The sequence below is a fragment of the Phyllobates terribilis genome, unplaced genomic scaffold (genome assembly GCF_046119375.1).
Source record: "Phyllobates terribilis strain yellow unplaced genomic scaffold, ASM4611937v1 Scaffold_2__4_contigs__length_985480577, whole genome shotgun sequence".
NCBI classification, from domain to species: Eukaryota; Metazoa; Chordata; class Amphibia; order Anura; family Dendrobatidae; genus Phyllobates; species Phyllobates terribilis.
In genome coordinates, this window is record NW_027362762.1 from 214,086,793 (window position 1) to 214,094,376 (window position 7,584).

The window sequence follows — 7,584 nt, forward strand, 5'->3', positions numbered from 1 at the left end:
AAATATCATTGGTCCTAAGATTTGAAACTAGTGTTAGCCAGTAGATAGTTCTACAAACTATTTTGTGACAATTTCACCTCTGAATATATGCCATCTAACACTCTTCATACCCATAAAAATCTAATGGAGTTTTTAAGTTAATATCTTTTAAGCATGAAGGAAATATTAAAAGTAAAAGGTAAAGTATACTACATGAAACTACTTATTTGATGCCAAAGCACAGATTTATTATACAAAAGTTGCAGTCATTTGACAAAAAGAGGCTTTAATTATAAGACTTCCAAAAGTGGGATCTAGCAGGACAATCCTGCATAAGATTCCAACAATAGTCTTCCATCATATGCATCCCATCTTCCTTGGTATCTGGCTTCATTTTTTATTTATTTTTATTATAGTCTTGATGAAAGCTTTCACCTTACTCTTCGCCAAGGTTCCCTGGAATGTGATCTAAGGGCGCGCTCACACTTGCGATGAAATCAGACAAGTGCAATCCAATAAAAATCGGATTGCATTCGGCCCAATGTTATTCTTTGGGGCAGCTCACATCTACGATTATTTTCTCATGCCAGTTCGGCATGCGAAAACAATGGCAGCATGCTGCGATTGCATCTGAGAATCCGATTGCACGCACCCATACAAGTCTAAGGATGCGGTTGAAACATCGCACTGCACACGGATATCACCCGAGTGCAGTGCGATTCCCGCTGACATCGGCAATAGAGGAGATGAATAAATTTCTCCATCTCCTCCAGACCTGTGCTCCGATTCTCGCATGCAAGAGGATCAGAGCACTGACACTTTGCTCACGCTCGCAGCAGTTATGGAGCTGAGTGTCATTGGCCTATCGCATCCGATGCTCTCACATTGGATGCCATACACTATTGTGACTCCGGCCTTAGGCTCCGTTTCCATGGACTGGCGACACAATACAACTGCTGATCAGCGGTTATTTAAATGCCTGTCTACACAGGTAGACCAAAGTAAAAGACGAGCCCTGACTGTCCTATCTATTCTAGATCACTCCGTGCACATATACTGCTATGGTTCTCAGCACTGCAAGTCCTGTTTAGACAGGGCGATACATTGCCGAGAACAATGATTTTTTGCTTTGTAAAAAAGATCATTTCACCCAACGAACAAGCACATCTAGCTGGTATGTGACCACCCACTCTCACCAGCAACACCGGAGAATCCTGACAGAGTGCGGTGTGCGCTCTATAATTATTCAGGAGTCTGCAGTCATAGAGTGATTGCAGACTTATAGCAGTAGACCAGACAACTCCTTTAACCCCTTAAGCCCCGCGGGTGGTTTGCACGTTAATGACCGGGCCAATTTTTACAATTCTGACCACTGTCACTTTATGAGGTAATTACTCTGGAACGCTTCAATGGATCCCCCTGATTCTGAGATTGTTTTTTCATGACATATTGTACTTCATGATTGTGGAAAAATTTCTTCGATATCACTTGCGTTTATTTGTGAAAAAAACGGAAATTTGGCGAAAATTTTGCAATTTTCAAAATTTGAATTTTTAAGCCCTGAAATCAGAGCGATATGTCACACAAAAGAGTTAATAAATAACATTTCCCACATGTCTACTTTACATCAGCACAATTTTGGAACCAAAATTTTTTTTTGTTAGGGAGCTATAAGGGTTAAAAGTTGACCAGCGATTTCTCATTTTTCCAGCAAAATTTACAAAACCATTTTTTTAGGGACCACATCACATTTGAAGTCACTTTGAGAGGTCTTTATGACAGAAAATACCCAAAAGTGACACCATTCTAAAAACTGCACCCCTCAAGGTGCTCAAAACCACATTCAAGAACTTTATTAACCCTTCAGGTGCTTCACAGGAATTTTTTGAATGTGGAAGAAAAAAATGAACATTTAACTTTTTTCACAAAAATGTTACTTTAGACCCAATTCTTTTTATTTTCACAGGGGTAACAAGAAAAAATGGACCCCAAAATTTGTTGTGCAATTTCCCCTGGGCACGCAGATACCCAATATTTGGGGAAAAAACACTGTTTGGGCGCACTGTAGGGCTCGGAAGGGAAGGAGCGCCATTTGACTTTTTGATTGTAAAATTTGCTTGAATAATTAGCGGACACCATGTTGCGTTTAGAGAGCCCCTGTGTGCCCAAACATTGGAGCTCCCCCACAAGTGACCCCATTTTGGAAACTAGACCCCCCAAGGCACCTTTCTAGATGCATAGTGAGCACTTGGAACCCCCAGGTGCTTCACAAATTGATTCGTAATAATGAAAAAGTGAAAAAAAAACCACTTTTTCATTTTTACGAATCAATTTGTGAAGCACCTAGGGGTTCCAAGTGCTCACTATGCATCTAGATAGGTGCCTTGGGGGGTCTAGTTTCCAAAATGGGGTCACTTGTGGGGGAGCTCCAATGTTTGGGCACACAGGGACTCTCTAAATGCAACATGGTATCCGCTAACAAATTGAATGGAAAATCGGCTCAAATTGTTAGCGGACTCCACATTGCGTTTGGAGAGCCCCTCTGTGCCCAAACTTTGGAGCTCCCCCACAAGTGACCCCATTTTGGAAACTAGACCCCCCCAAGGCACCTTTCTAGATGCATAGTGAGCACTTGGAACCCCCAGGTGCTTCACAAATTGATTCGTAATAATGAAAAAGTGAAAAAAAAAAACACTTTTTCATTTTTCCGAATCAATTTGTGAAGCACCTAGGGGTTCCAAGTGCTCACTATGCATCTAGATAGGTGCCTTGGGGGGTCTAGTTTCCAAAATGGGGTCACTTGTGGGGGAGCTCCAATGTTTGGGCACACAGGGACTCTCTAAATGCAACATGGTATCCGCTAACAAATTGAATGGAAAATCGGCTCAAATTGTTAGCGGACACCACATTGCGTTTGGAGAGCCCCTCTGTGCCCAAACTTTGGAGCTCCCCCACAAGTGACCCCATTTTGGAAACTAGACCCCCCAAGGCACCTTTCTAGATGCATAGTGAGCACTTGGAACCCCCAGGTGCTTCACAAATTGATTCGTAATAATGAAAAAGTGAAAAAAAAAACACTTTTTCATTTTTACGAATCAATTTGTGAAGCACCTAGGGGTTCCAAGTGCTCACTATGCATCTAGATAGGTGCCTTGGGGGGTCTAGTTTCCAAAATGGGGTCACTTGTGGGGGAGTTCCAATGTTTGGGCACACAGAGACTCTCTAAATGCAACATGGTATCCGCTAACAAATTGAATGGAAAATCGGCTCAAATTGTTAGCGGACACCACATTGCGTTTGGAGAGCCCCTCTGTGCCCAAACTTTGGAGCTCCCCCACAAGTGACCCCATTTTGGAAACTAGACCCGCCAAGGCACCTTTCTAGATGCATAGTGAGCACTTGGAACCCCCAGGTGCTTCACAAATTGATTCGTAATAATGAAAAAGTGAAAAAAAAAAACACTTTTTCATTTTTACGAATCAATTTGTGAAGCACCTAGGGGTTCCAAGTGCTCACTATTCATCTAGATAGGTGCCTTGGGGGGGGTCTAGTTTCCAAAATGGGGTCACTTGTGGGGGAGCTCCAATGTTTGGGCACACAGGGACTCTCCAAATGCAACATGATATCCGCTAACAATTTGAGCCGACAATTTGTTAGCGGATATCATGTTGCATTTGGAGAGTCCCTGTGTGCCCAAACATTGGAGCTCCCCCACAAGTGACCCCATTTTGGAAACTAGACCCCCCAAGGCACCTATCTAGATTCATAGTGAGCACTTGGAACCCCAGGTGCTTCACAAATTGATTCATAAAAATGAAAAAGTGTTTTTTTTTTCACTTTTTCATTATTACGAATCAATTTGTGAAGCACCTGGGGGTTCCAAGTGCTCACTATGCATCTAGAAAGGTGCCTTGGGGGGTCTAGTTTCCAAAATGGGGTCACTTGTGGGGGAGCTCCAAAGTTTGGGCACAGAGGGGCTCTCCAAACGCAATGTGGTGTCCGCTAACAATTTGAGCCGATTTTCCATTCAATTTGTTAGCGGATACCATGTTGAATTTAGAGAGTCCCTGCGTGCCCAAACATTGGAGCTCTCCCACAAGTGACCCCATTTTGGAAACTAGACCCCCCAAGGCACCTATCTAGATTCATAGTGAGCACTTGGAACCCCAGGTGCTTCACAAATTGATTCATAAAAATGAAAAAGTTTTTTTTTTCACTTTTTCATTTTTACGAATCAATTTGTGAAGCACCTGGGGATTCCAAGTGCTCACTATGCATCTAGATAGGTGCCTTGGGGGGTCTAGTTTCCAAAATGGGGTCACTTGTGGGGGAGCTCCAATGTTTGGGCACACAGGGGCTCTGCAAAAGCAACATGGCGTCCGCTAACAATTTGAGCCGATTTTCCATTCAATTTGTTAGCGGACACCATGTCGCGTTTGGAGAGCCCGTGATGTGCCTAAACAGTGGAGCTCCCCCACAAGTGTCCCCATTTTGGAAACTATACCCCTCAAGGATTTTATTAAGGTGTATAGTGAACATTTTGAACCCAGAGGTACGGCACAGAATTTGTTTACATTAGGTCATCATATTGAATAAGTTGTCATTATTCTTGAGCGCAAGTGCTCGCTACTTGAGTTTGCATCGGGTACTCAGGTATGCACCATGTACAGCGTGTGCTCGAGTGACATGCTCGAGTACCTGCTCCGCATGTTTCACGGTTATTAGACACCCAAAAAAAAACATGCGGGGATCGCTCGTGCATGGCAGGCAATCCCCGTAAAGTTTTTTGGCTGCGAAGCATATGGGGCAGAGACTCGAGCATGTCACTCAAATACCCACGATACTCAATGCATACCAGAGCACCCGATGCAAACTCAAGTAGCGAGCACTTGCTCTCAACACTAGTCGCCATATCGTCATCTTTTTTTCTTACTTTTGAAAAAAATCCCAACCCCAGCCCTAACCCTAGCACAACCCTAGCCCCAGCACAACCCTAGCCCCAAACCCAGCCCTAACCCTAGCCCAATCCTAACCCAAGAGTTTATTTTTGACGCCGTTCCTTGTGCGGTATAAGTGATTAGACGACTTTATTCTTCGGGTCGGTGTGATTACAGCAATGCCAGAATCATATGGGGTTTTTATGACTGACAGCTGTCACACACTAAAAGACGCATTTTTTGTAAAATCTAGTTTCTGCATCGCCATATTTTGAGAGCTATAATTTTCCAGATTTTGGCAGACAGTCATGTGACGGCTCGTTTTTTGCGGGATGACTTGACGTTGTTATTGGTGCCATTTTCAGGCACGTGACATTTTTTGATCGCTTTCTATTCCGATTTTTGGGAGGCAGAATAAACAAAAACCAACAATTCAGGAATTGTTTTTTTTTTTTTTTTTTTTATTCTGTTCCGCGTGTGGTAAAATTGATGAGGTAGCTTTATTCTTCGGGTCAGTACGTTTACAGCGGTACCACATTTGTATCATTTTTCTATGTTTTGGCGCTTATACACAATAAAAGCTATTTTATAGAAAAAAATATTTTTTTGTATCGCTTTATTCTGAGAGCTATAACTTTTTTATTTTTCGGCTGATGGAGCTGTATGGCGGCTTGTTTTTTGCGGGACGAGATGCCGTTTTCAGCGGTATCATTTTTATTTATATGCGTCTTTTTGATCGCGTGTTATTCCACTTTTTGTTTGGCGGTATGGTGATAAAGCATTGTTTTTTGCTTCGTTTTTTTTTTTTTTTTTTTACCGTGTTCACTGAAGGGGTTAACTAGTGGGACAGTTTTATAGGTCAGGTTGTTCCGGACGCGGCGATACCAAATATGTGTACTTTTATTGTTTTTTTTTTATTTTTTTTATAATAATATTTATTGATGGGTACATTATATTTTTATTTTTGGTGTATTATTTTTTTTATTTTTTTATAATATTTTTGCACATTTTTTTTTTTTTTTTTCCACTTTCACACAGTTTATACACTTTATTACTTTGTCCCACTCTGGGACTTTCACTTTTTTTTTTCTGATCGCCTGCATGGCACAGGAATGGAGCACCATCCCTATGCCATGAAGGCTGTCAGAAGTGCACAGTGTGAAGATTGCTTGGAGATGCACTGCGCATGTCCAAGCAATCTTCCGGATGTTGTCATGACGACATCGGGTCGTCATGGCAACACCCGGGAAGCCTTTGCAGACTGCGCTGGAAGTCGGAAGAGGAGGTGAGTATCGCCGATCACCTCCCCTTGCCCCCGCAATGCCGCGATCGACTTCGATCGCAGCATCGCGGGGGTTAATGTGCTGGGAACGGTGCAGGACCGCTCCCTGCACATAGTACCGGGTGTCAGCTGTGACAATCAGCTGACACCAGGCGGCGATCGCGCCCGCACAGCCTGTGTGCGCGCGCGATCGCGATGACGTACTAATACGGGTCTGGCTCTTAAGTCCCAGGGCACAGACGCGTATTAGTACGTCAGATGTTATTAAGGGGTTAAAAGAGTGTTCTTAAGTTCTGCAAATAAGCAAGTTTGCAATAGACTTGCTTTTTCTATCTGCTGTCATTCTCCTGCAATGAGAGATTTAATCTTTTATAGTGTACATCTCGTTTCCATGAAGCCTGGCCAAGAGTGCGCAGTAGTTACATTCCGAGAGAGGGGTTTACTCTTAAAGGGGTTGCCCACTACTAAGACAACCCCTTTTCAATCCTCATGTTTCCCCTTTGTAAAATAATAACACATACTCACTAATGGTGCCGTCGCCATTCCAGCAGCGTCAAATACTTTTTCTCCCAGGGATCGTGTAACATTGTTATGTCATGCAATCCCTGCTGCCTATGAGTGCTGGCATCACTCTCCCCGCCTCAGGACGTATCAAACCTTCGAAGGAAATGGCAGAGCAGCAGCTCTCACTTCCAGGTATTGTAATATGCTGGAAATGCACGAGAGAGAATCTGCTGTAAATCAGTCCCATGTAGACATGTCCTATGAGATGAATTTTGAAGGGTCTGCTTGTGTGGCAAAGTTCAGCAATATATGTAGTAATTGCTTAGATTAGGAATCTTCAACATTCTGAACTCCAGCTGTTGGAAAACTACAACTCCCATCATGTCCTGTTGGGGCATGCTGGGAGTTGAAGTTTCACAACAGCTGAAGGTTGCTGACCTCTGCTCCAGTCCCTGCTTTGCAGATAGTATTCATATTGTCCTGTTTGCTTCTCTTCCACCTCGATCTTGATTTCCAGATTTCATTTCTCTATGCTCTGCTATTAATCCCATGATCCATTTGTACAGCATCACATGGACAGTTTGAGCCAGTACCATCTCTGCATGCTGTGGTAACACTGTGATTTATTCTCTTCACTATACTCACAAAAATAAGATAATAAAGTACAAGTATAGAGTAAGCAAAGATAAATTGTCATCTGCTACATTATAACTTTTTGACAGGAGATATGAGATCATCATCAGTAACTGTGATAGGAGTTTCTTGTGTATTCCATTTAGAATTTCATTGGTATAGTCCATGCAATTTCACCATGTCCCAAACAGTCTGAAGGGAACTTCATCAGAGATAAGAACTTTGAGGGAAGTACAGGGATTAGACTGC